The sequence below is a fragment of the Meleagris gallopavo genome, chromosome 23, assembly GCF_000146605.3.
Source record: "Meleagris gallopavo isolate NT-WF06-2002-E0010 breed Aviagen turkey brand Nicholas breeding stock chromosome 23, Turkey_5.1, whole genome shotgun sequence".
Taxonomy (NCBI): domain Eukaryota; kingdom Metazoa; phylum Chordata; class Aves; order Galliformes; family Phasianidae; genus Meleagris; species Meleagris gallopavo.
Window position 1 is genome coordinate 2,925,160 of NC_015033.2, and position 11,916 is coordinate 2,937,075.

Consider the following 11,916-nt stretch of genomic DNA (forward strand, 5'->3'; position numbering starts at 1 on the left):
ATAATAATAATAATAATAGTAGTAATAATAATAATAATAATAATAATAATAATAAAGCGGAAGGGCTGCGTGGATAGGGGGAGAGGGAAGCAGCTACCGGCCCCGTGCGGTGGGGATGCGGTGCCGGCAGCCCGCTCAAGTTCGGCTCAAGGCTCATCCCAACTCGCTCCATAGCACGGGGGAACCGGCATCGTCTCCCGGAGCTGCTGGATGTGCTGCCACCGCTCCTGAAGCCCGTGTTCAGAAACACGGCGTCTTCCACTCGCTCGCATCGCCGTCTCTCGGAGGGTGGATTCTTTTTTTATTTAGCAGTCTTGAAGGAATCCGAGCTCTGATAACAAAGACTCCGTCTTGGCTGTGCTGCGTTGAAATCGGGCCGCCTGAGCGCTGCTCGGGGCTGGTGAGGAGTCCCAGAGCCCGGTGCAGATGCTCGTTGTGCCCGCAGCACCACGGCTGGGTGTCCGGGTGCTGTGGGATGTCCTGGTGCAAGAATGGAAAGATCGGAGCTTCCACAGCTGGCGATCGCCTGCTGCATTCACACTGTGCTTGGATGGGGACAGAAGGAAGCAGACAATAGCCTGCAGGAGCAAGTTGGTTGGAAATTCGTGCTGGGGGACGGTTACCAAGGGGCTCTCCATCCCAGCAGGCATTTCTCATTGCTCCTCAAACGTTTTTGTTTATTAAATGGGATACTTTGCATTTTCCCCCACGTGTGTTTGGAAGGATTTTCTCGGAATAGAAGCTTGGTACAAAAGGCTGCAGTGGTCTGCTGTTGTGGCTGCTCTGGACGGTTGTCATTCTGTGTGTGCATTCATGTGGCTGTGTACAGCTGCAGGAAACGTAAAAACCCAGGGCGAGTGCACCCTGTGGGTGCTGCAGCCCAGATCTGGGGATCCCCAGGGCTGTGGGGGGGGTCCTCCTCCACACCTTGCAGCTGTAATTGCACGGTGAGATCCTGCTCTTACTTGTCTCAGGGCTGTTTCTGGATTGGCATGGGCAGCACCCCGTGAGACGATGGGCTGCTCCTATTTGCGTGCCTGGAATCACAGGAGTTTTTTATCAGGAAAAGTTAGATATGAAGGCAGGCGTGCAGAGGGTCTGAACCTCCATCCTTAAACCTCTGCTCCCTCAGTATCAGTTAGAATTTATTCTTTCTTTATTTTTTTTTTTAACTGTCATTTTATCCTATGGTGCTGCTGAGCATGTGAACTGCTCTGTGGCATCCATCCAGAGCAGTGACCTCACTGTCCAGATGTCTCCTTCCACATGGCAGTGACCCTTTTTCCCCCAGTGACGTCAAGATTGATGGAGATGTTTATTTATTTATTTTGCCTTTGGTGTGCGTGGGCTCCGGGCCAAGTTTCTTAGTATGCAGGCAGCATCATTCTGCTCTGTCTGCTCCATCTGTAAAAACAAAACAGCCCTCAGAGTACTGTGTTGGACCTTTATCAAAAGCCAGTTATTTAAGCAGGGAATTATGAACTATTTCCCCAATGGCTAGACGTAGTCTAGAGCAAGAGATTGGGTGAGAGAAGTAAGCCTGGATGATTCAGGAGGGCCGATATGTATATGTAAGGGGAATTTGTGACAAAGTACTGACATTTGCAGGCTTGTGGTGAAACCAAAACTGAATGCTGTGTCATAAGTTCAACGGTGAGGCGTGGAGAGAATCAAATCGTTTTCCGTCTGATGTACAGACGGAGAGAAACTAAAAACAATTGCATAAAGGCACGCTGTATCAGGCATCCCATAATAAGGCAACCAAACTAGTCTACTTTAGCAATCAAATCCAATTACATGCCAAAGCTCTTCGAATCAATACTGAATATGCAGTCAATCCATCATTGCTTCCTACTTCATAGGGCCCAGTTGCTGACCCTTTTTCCCCTCCTTTTGATTTTCATTACTTAAATACATTCCGATCTCTAGGCTGGCAGATAAACCTTATTTCTGTTGGGCATCTTGTAGAGACATGTATCTTCTGCTTCAGAAAACAAATGCTAATTACCTTGTAAGACCAGTTTTAGCACATTTGAATGCAACCCCAGTGGATGTTGTGGCTTTCATCTCCCTCCCTGCCATGGGAGCCTCCTGTTGGGCCAGCAGCAGCCTGGGAAATCTAGGAACATATTTCTGCTGGTCCTACTCAGTGATCTCCAGGTGCACTTGGCACCAAGGAACAGATGGGGACATCATCAACTATCTTGGGTGTGGGGGAGCAATCAGGAGGACAAGGGTAGAGGAGGAACAAGTTGCTGGGGCTGGTTGCAGAACTTTGTGAGCCATAGAAAACCCCAAATGCCTCTGTGGTAATTCCCACGAGGGAGGGGAATAAGCGGTTATTTCCTTAACTAGCACTGCTGTTGCTCTTAACTAACCTCGTTAATCAGGCTGTGAGCTCAGGGTTCCCAGCAGGTCGAGCCACCTGTGATGCTTGTAGCTCTCCTACCAAGGGAAACTCAGGCATGGAACTGCAGCTCCAAGAGAGATGCAATAAAGCAGTTGTCATCTGCCAGAGGAAAAGGAAGTGAAAAGACAAGGACGTTCAGGAAGTATTTTCTCCCACAACAGTAGAGTGTTTCAAACAGAATGGCAAGGAATAAAAACACTCAGCTCCAACTGATCTTGCTAAGTCTGGTAACAGATTGAATTAGACAAGTTTAAAGCGTGCATAACCACTTTAGATGAGTCCGTGCTGCTTGAGCATTGAGCATGTGTTAGAGAGGGCTCTGAAGAAAGATGTTCAGTGCCTTGTGTGACTTTTGGCTATTGTCAACTGGCACTGCACACAGTTGGCATGCAGACTGATGTAAACCAAACTTATTAGCTTAAGTTACTTGAAAGCAAATGTAAATTTTACCCAGAATGGCAAAAGCAAAACTCTTCGTTTGTTTAACTAAACCCATTTAACAAAAAGAGCACATGCATTGATTTGAAGTTGTTTTTGGTTACACAAGGCTTCTTATGTAAGCAGGATCATTGCTACTGATGGTGGTTACAGGAAGATATGCCCACACAGAGAGCTTCTCTTTGAATCAGTGCCTAATGAGTACCATTACCATCACTTGCTGGTTTAGTTGCACGAGTGAGAAGATGTTATCACAAAAGCAGCACGATGCTATCTGTATCAATCATAATTCCTGCCTTTATTTATTCTATTTCTCATCTCTTTATCACTGCACTTCTAAAGTCACAGGAGCTGAGGTATGTGACGGAGGAGTCAAAGCAGAGATGTCACAGTGAGTTTCTTCCTCTCACCCCAGCTGTGAGATGCTCTCCATGCCTCAGCAATCCATCCTGTCCATCCAGTTCCGAGATACCTGTACCTTTCTCAGGTGCTTCACACATGCACTGAGGCTTCCTTTCCTCTCCTGGTTCACAGCCTCCCCTACTCAGCATCATTCTGAAGTGAGCCCAAGGCTAATGCAGGGCCAGATCAGGCAGGTTGGACTTGGGCATGTTTTATGGTGGGGTCCATCCCCAAGCTAGCATGGTGGCTTGTCCCTCCACGTGTGATTTTTGTCACCATATGTGCTTGTGCCATACCAAGGCCGTGGCTATGACAGCACCACCCAAAGAGGTCTTCTGTGCTGCATTTCAGCTGCTCTTGTGTCAGGCTTACAGCAGATCATAGCAGGACCCTCATGTGGTGCAGGCTTTTTTGCTCTGTGGGTGGTAACACAGAAGCATATGGAATGAGCATTCCTGTCATCAAAGGTGCCACGGGAATCCTGAAATATGATTCTATGATTCTAAGTGCTTAGGAAAAGCTGCAGTCCAGCTTGTGTTACCATGGGCACATCTGAAGGTATTTCTTCAATGGAAGTCAAGGAAAATCCCCTGGTATTAGAGACTGCCTGGGTGAGAACTCAACTGAGATCTCTGGCTTGGCACTGATGGTGGTATTTGATGCCAAATTTTTTGGCAAGTGGTTTCCTGAGTAATTTTGAACTGTGAACTGCATGAGCAGAGTGTCCCAAAGAGCCGGGGATCTGAAGCTAAAGCCCCACAAAGCCATCTCCACGCTCCAAGTCAGTAAGGGACTTTTTGTTGTGGTTGCCAAGACAAAACTGGCCAGATGTAGAAGCTGTGAGTTTGCAGTGGATGGTATTTAACTCAGATATGCAATCTCTCAGGCTGCTTGTGAGAGAGAGAGCTCTTAAGTTCCATGATGTGGCACACTGACAGGGGTAATTTTGTTGTTTCGTAATTTGGCCAATTGACTTTGTTACCATAATAATGCTCTTGTAGCATACTTTGTTGTCTAACTGCATGTACCTTGTAAGAACATTTGCAAACTGAAGTGTTTCTGGTTGTCTGACAGATCAGTATGGGAGTTCAGCAGCTGCTCCTCTCCATGTCCTTTGCTTGCTGGAATGTACATGCCTCCATGGAGATGGAAATCACCTCTGCAGGCATTTATAGACTTCTGACATGTTTCCCTCTCCCTCACACTCTGGTTGCCTTGAGATAAGTGTAAGGAAAAGTATTTTCAGTCCTAATGAATTAGCTGGGGGTGAGCTCTGGCTCAATTGCGTGTGAGACTGGATTGTGTTTCCTCAGAGCCTTCCAGAGGGCAACCACAAGGAACCCTAGGCCTTGTCCTTTTGGGAAGGCCAAAAGCCACTGAGAAAACCTAGATCAGGGTTTTGCAAGTTGCTAGTTGTAGCTGTAACAAGGAATGTAAGAGGGTCGCAAGTTAGTTGACGGAGCTTGCTAAAAGGAGAAAACACAAAAGAGCAATAAGCCTGTGGTAGAAGAGGATAATTAGACCCAGAGAGATGCTGATGCTGGCTTTTCTGCACTATTGAAATGCTCTGTGGAAGAGTCAGCCATTTGCCTTGGGCTGCGCCACATGCTTTGGAAATGGTGCTTTGCTGGTTGTCCTGGTTCCATGTGGTGTACTTGGATCCCTGTCCTGGTCCTCAAAGGATTGCTGCTGGGCCAAGTGAGCACATTATCTGTGTCACCAGGGTCATGGCCACCATCAGCCCTGTGCTTTTGCACTGTCGACAGGGCACTGCAGCTTTGAGCTATAATCACTGGATAAGGAATAAAACGCTGTCTTATCTGCTAATGCACTGATCAAGACACTATAAATTCTACTACAACTCTTCAGTTAGTTATATCCATGCTGGGGTATCTTGCAAGTCTGTTTCTTCACTTAGACACACAGTGTCTTCTGATTTGTGGGGTGCATATTCTAGTCAACATCTCTACTGTTTCCCATCTGTTGTCAAGACAAACTTGCTGAAATGGCCATCCCCTTAAAGCCTCAACTCTGAGCCTCCTAACTGCCCTGTCTCTTTAAAACTTGGTTTCATAACACTGAAATTTCAGCTAAAGTATTAATTTTTTGCAGCAGGAAAGCCAGTGCAACCATGAGGTTTTCTGGCTTCCTAAGCACTGGCTTTGCTGCAAAAAGCAGGCAACTGCTTGTTTTGTACCTCTGGTTATTCAGGATAAAGAAAAGAGCAGACCTCCAGTCCATGTTTGGTTGAATTTTGGGGACAGGTCATCATGTTTCCTTGGAGCCAAGAGTGCTTGCTGGCTTGTGGTTCATCACTGTCAGGTGATCAGGTCTGTATTCTGATTTCAGACACTAACAGTGATTCCTGGCTGCTGTTTCTCAAGTGTTTGCTACGCACACAACTCCACCCTTAACAAATGTGCTGCTTGTCTTCTGTAAAGCTTGCTTTAAAAAGGGGGGTGGACGGAAGGGAAGTAAAAAGAAAGGTAAAAGAGAAGGCAGATTCAGCTCTGTGCTAACACAATGCAGTGCAGACTTTTCCTGTGTGGAAAGGAAGAGGAAGCAAGAGCAGAATTTGCTTCCTCTTTGACCAGCAATTGCAGATTGGAGAGGGAGGAGCAGGCATCCTGGCCAGCACAGAAAGTTGGGATTTGTGCCTGCCAGGAGCTTTCTAATTGCTTCTTCCTCTTCTCTGAGGCACTGTTGAGTCTGCCCTGTTAAGATCTTGGAAGGAAAGCATGGAACTGGAGCTACAGCGCTGTCTGTGTGTTGGAGCTCTAAGGAGCTTGGTGTCCCAGGCCAAGGGGTTGGAGGCCGTGGCTGCACGCAGCCCTGGGAGTTGTGTGTACCTTCTAGGCTGCATGGAGATGCATTGCATCCCTACCCAAGAGGACAGAGAGCAGAGCCGGGTTCCTGGATAGTTATTCCTGTGCAAAGAGTCATCTTGTTTGTTTCTGAACCTGAAAGCTGCCTGGAACCGATAACCCCAAACCTATTTTGCAATGGCTGCAAGGGAGGTGCTGAGTGGTGGAACAACTGGCTCTGCCACTCATCCCATGTGTATGCACAGAGCCTGGGCGTGCATGCATCTGCCCTGACAAACCAGGTGAGACAGCAGCAGCACAGGTCTCAGAAGCAGTGAGTAAGCAACACGTGTTGCTGCAGGAGCTCATTGCTGCTCTGAGCCGCTGCTCCCCAGAGGAGAAAATAAGGCCACAGGTAATGGCCCTACTCAAGCCTCGTGGCAAAACGTTCCACTCTTTTCGCTCAGTGGGATGCGTGTTTAAGTTTACTGGTGAAGGTTTGTTTTAAAACAGTGCACCTATGGATTCTGTTGTTTTTGCACGTTGCTGTCTCCTTTTGCAAGGAAAGGAATTCAGCTTAGAGCTTGATTTATAGGAAGGGAGAAAGGACCAGGAAAGAAGCAATGGAAAGGTTGTGTGTGTTCTCAACAGCTCATGTCAACCCACTGGACACAAGGCCAGCCAGCCCCAGTAAGATCCATTTACAGCAGTGTGCCCACACACGTATTGCATTCTTGTCTTGCTTTTGTTATCTACAAAGCAATTCACTTTGCTTATATGTGAGGTCTCTTTAGGGGGCAGAGAGCATTCTGTTGCTCTGATTGAGTTAAGCATCACTTATTTCTGGGGAATAACACACACAGACAGTGACTGGGAGTGGAAATAGACTGGATATAGCATGGGCCGTGTGGTAGGGAATGGCTCAAAAGCAGTAGATTCATTACAGTGGATTAAAGCAGTGATGTCAGAATTCATGGGTGGCACATCACAGAGTGAAGTGCTCATTCATTCCTTAAATAAGCAGAAAGTGGCACAGCCTAAACAGATTATATAATATCAGAGAGGGAGATAATCCCTCCCCTGCATACCCAGTCTGCTTCATCACACTGCAGCGAGGCTTAATGGTTTCCATACTGTTCATTAATAGAAACAGCGTGCATGAACACGTGTGTGAATGTATATGTGCACATGCAGCAATTCCAGGGGCTGGATACATCTGTCTTTTGATAAGGAAAGAAGGTATCTTATGGGAATAAAATGTATGACCTACACGTACATGCATTCAGATCCACACAGATACAAATACATAACTTGCAGTCCTTTCTCAGCATCTGAGCAGCTGTGCCAGCCTTTATTTAACACAGCAGACTGACATGTGGCTCTGTCTCCTGAATCTCCCAGCGTCGGGCTGACAATACAGTATGCAGCATGGGGACATTTACAGATATATATAGCTGCTGTAAAGCGGATCTCCATGAGCACAGGGAGCAGCTGAAGGAGATGTATCAGTTCTCCCAAGACAAAGCAAGGTTAGGTTTTGCAAGTACATGGACTTGTGGCTTGACCTGAGGCTGTTTTTTGCTCATACCAGCTTATGAGAAGAATACCAGCCTAACATCACCACGATCCCACTGCATTCACAGTGTTGTGGTGATGCTGGAGTCTCAGTAACTACTTGGAGAACAAGGCAATTTGAGCCTGACAGTTGTTCTTGCTCCATTCCAGCATCAGTGAAACAATGCTGTTTCCCACAGCTTGCTTTCTTCCCAGAATATCACCCCCTTTGTCCTCTCTGCTAAACCCAGTTTTTGGCAGGAAGGCTGAATTTGTCCCCACCCTGTAAACCTCACCCCAGGATGTAGGAAATGGCCACAAAGATAGCACTGACATAGCAGGAGGCCCCTACCCCTTTCCTGTCCCATTCCCCTTCCCACACCCTTCCCTGCTTTCCCTGCTTGCAGGCTTGCCCTTCAGATGGGGCACTTGCATTTGCAGGTAAGCTGCTATCTGAGGGCTGGAGGATGAGGAGGCAGCAAGCTGGCATTTAGTAAGACTGCTGCCTTCAGTGCTCTATGAGCAAAATTAAAGAGGTTCAGCTGGATGGAGTTAAGGAGTTTGGAGTAATGGAAGTCTCTGACTCATCTGAACTCGGAGATAATGCAGGAACCTATGGGCCAATGGCAGGCTGGTTGACAGGACCGCACTGCTCCAAGCTGATAGATCCTATATGTTGATGGATGGGAAGTGACTTCTCTCAGAATTCAAACTGCTATTGCCTCTGGGCTCATCCTTAATCTTTCATTACTTGTGTTTGCTGCAGTTATTCCTGGTTTAATATTGCAGCCTGGGTTAGAGGCACCTGAGGAGTCAGGACATACGGAGGTGGAGGGAAAGAAAACATTAAACTTTGCACGAGGAGGTTAATGGTGAGTGTTTTGCATTTCATAATGGCACTGGAATTGTCTGCAGTGAAGTAAACTCTGGTGTTTTCCTGGTTGATAACACAGGTGGTACCATTTTTCCTCAAGACAGTGGGAAAAGTGTACTTCCATGTGATACAGTGCATAGGTGCAGGCTTGCAGACGAAAGGAAAAGATGTTGTATTTCAGTGCAGAAAGCAGAGCATCCCATGATAGAGCAGAAAGAAGATTTAAAACATAAACTGCAAAAGTGACAGTAAAATAGCAGTCCCTGTTTGGTACAGTGGAAATAGGAGTTATCTGCAAAGGTGCCTGATCTCTCCCCATAATTACTGTGCTCTATGCTTCTCTTTTACCTGCACTTCTGAACTCTGTGGGATGAGGTGTGCAAGATGCCAAGAAATCAAGAAGAGCTCGAGGTTTCCAGCTGGTTTAACCACAGTGGGAAAGGATGGAGGATGCATACGTGGGAGTCCCACAGGGTTGCACACTGTTGTTCTGACCCTTGACTTAGAGCTTCAGTTCTTTTTCTGCTGCTGAGGCTTGGGTACTACAATGCCAACTTTGTTCCCCCTTGCTTGGACGACATCAGCCAACACAGAGAACCTATTAATTTTTGCTCCAAGCAGCACTGGTTCCTATTTCCTGCCCAGTAATTCCCTCCACCCCCAGCGTTTTGGCTTTTTGTGTGGGCTTGGGAATTTCCTCCTTGACCCAAGGCACACCATCTCATCTCCAGAGCATGGCCCAAGACAACATTAGGGACGACCAGCACAGCAAGGTTCTTTCTACAGGATGATTTACTAGCTGAAGTGTGCTGGACATGTGATTGTCCATCATATGGGGCAACAGAGAGCAGATAAGCGATCTGTAGCTGCTAAAAGTTATGCTATCAAGAGACATTTGGCAAATCTTCGGGGTACAGCCAAGGGTGAGGGCCCTTCTGTGCTGCCCCAGTCGGTCAGTACTTCCAGCACTGCTGCAGCCAGAGGGCAAGACCTCGCTGCGTTTGGCAGGCAGCAGCACAGGAAAAGCCTTTCAGACAAGAGACAAAAGGAGCAGAGAGGTTGGGGAGCTCCATCCCGAGCCAAGGCCCAGGGGGGGAAGGGAGGGGAAGAAACAAGGAGTTTTCAGTGCTGAAAGATGCCTGCTGGAGGAGAGTGGTTTGAGCTAAACTGTGGATGAGGGGAAGTCTCAACAAAGCCTTCTGGATCTCCTCCAGTGCTGTTGGTAAATGGATGCTGCTGGGTTCACTTAGGGGGAAGAAAGAATTGTTTGATACTAGTTTATTGATAAATCCATTTTGCTTTTAAAAGAAAGCTAACACTCTAAGTAGAGGCATGCCCACGTAACGTTTCTTTTTTCAGCTGAGGAAAGAATATTCCTCTATGTGGTCAGGAATGTGCTTTGTAGTTTCCATTTTGCTGCTGCAAAACCTTAATCCGTTTAATTGAGTCTCGCAGCTGTGTCATCTTCTGCAAAACAAGTATTCAGATCAGAAAGGAAGGTAAAGATCCATTCAGTTAGACAATACAAATTATTAGCTATCAGCGTGAATAGTGCTTGCTCTGATGAGCAAGAATAACAAAGCTTCAAAACAAAGCCCATCTGGTAGCTGCCACCTAGCAATTTCCATCTCCAGATTCTGCTGTGGCTGGGGTATTTCTCATTACATGCATGCATGTTGAGGACTCTTCAATGGCTAAGAATAAGGAAGGATGCTGGAGAGTGAGTTTGGAGTGGCCACTGAAAAAGCACTATTCCTGTTCTTGGCCACCTCTTACACACAGCTTTGCAGTCCTAATCGTCCTCGGGGTTTGCACCTGTCATGCATGGTGGAAACTGGCCAAGGAGTGCTCAGCTCCTTTGAAAACGAACAGAATGTTGTAGTGAGAGCTTAATGTAGTTTGGATGCCTTGCTTGGAAATGAAAGTTGGCAAATTGTGCAATAGAATCTGCTGGGTCTGAGCTGGAAGTCATTTTTTGGTTTGTCATTATAAGAGAGTGAGAGGAACGTGCTTACCTGTTTTGATGCATAGCTTCCTTTGTAACCTACACAGGTTTGGGATGGAAGTGTGCAGTAATTAAGTTATTGAGCTGCCATGGCAGCCAGATGTTCTCTCCTCCTGAACATGTCATCGTTAGTTGCTTTGCTAATTCATCAGCACCAGCGCACATGGCTGCTCTGTGGAACATTCCACGTGGAGAACCCATCACTGAAATGACTTCTGATGAACTGAACCATGGGCAGCAATAGGAAACAGTTTGCTGCGATGTCTGTCAGGATTTTCTCCCCCAGGACTGTAATGGTGAGTGGTGGAAAGTAAACTGCTGCCTGCATGGCATTTCCTCTGTCTTGTGTATCCCATTCTCAACTGCAGGCCAGCTAGGGTCGGACAGTGAGCATCCAGATGCTGAAGGTGCTGTCTCCTTGAACATTTGGCTGTGGGTTACAAAAGAGAAGCTGAGGGGGAAACATGTTATGAGATACATTACATAAGGAGTGCATTAAAGGAGCTAAGGGAAGATTTCATCTTTAAGCCATTAAATCCTAGAGTAATTTAGATTGGAAGAGACCTCTGGAGGTCACCTAATCTAATGCCCTTCTCAGAGCAGGTCCAACCAGATCGTGTTGCTTAGTGCCTTGATTTTAGAGGAGCTCAGACTGTAGCTGCTAGAGAGCAGGGAGGGAGAATTCGCTGAATGGAAGACTGTTCAGTAAACGCAAATACCTCACTGCATTTTAATAGGCCTTTATATCATTTGAACATAAATGAGAATACTAGAAGAAGCCTGTAATTATGTAAATATAGCATAGTGCATAGAAACCATATCTCTTGAAGAGAGTTGTCAGTTTTTGCTAAACATTAATGTACTAATTTGGAGTCAGCGGAGCACCACGCAACCGAAGCATGAAGTTGTATTCATCTTGCTTCAAAACTGTCTAAACATACACCTCCAGCCACACTGCTGAGGGAGAGGAGCCATAAACTGACATTTAGCATGTTTCAGACAAAGAATGGCATATTTCTGTAGCTGTGCAGAGCGCAATGTGCAAAACATTATGAGCACTATTACCTAAACTGAAGCTTGGCTATGTTCAGGCACTGAACCTCTTTGCCCATGAGAAGACACACTGGAAGCTCTTCTAGGGTTTGTGTTTCCACACCTAGCCAAACAGAACACCAAATATACCACAAAACCATCTTGCATAAATGTAAATCCAAGGAAGGCTTCAGCAACAGAAGGCTGGCAACAGAACTGCAGTAAAACAAGGCAGTCATCATTTTGCTTGCATGTTAGCATGTCAGTGATTGGATTCAGTGCTTTGTGTTGGGTAATGACACGCTGCCATTCTTTAACGTCCTGATTAAACAGATCCACACCACTGAATAGCTGTACTGTGAAGTAATTAAGGTACAATTTCTCCTTTTTTTTTTTT

The 11,916-nt window shown here is 46.4% G+C and overlaps 1 long non-coding RNA gene across 1 annotated transcript; it reads right to left on the reverse strand.

Moving 5' to 3' along the window:
- Nucleotides 1-1,033: 1,033 nt before the first annotated feature.
- LOC104914142 lies at nucleotides 1,034-3,845 on the reverse strand. The gene is made up of 3 exons (XR_795838.3): nucleotides 3,259-3,845; nucleotides 2,379-2,509; nucleotides 1,034-1,404 (listed from the first exon to the last, which is right to left on the reverse strand). It is a non-coding gene; the product is annotated as an uncharacterized LOC104914142 (long non-coding RNA).
- Between the last annotated feature and the right edge of the window lie 8,071 nt (nucleotides 3,846-11,916).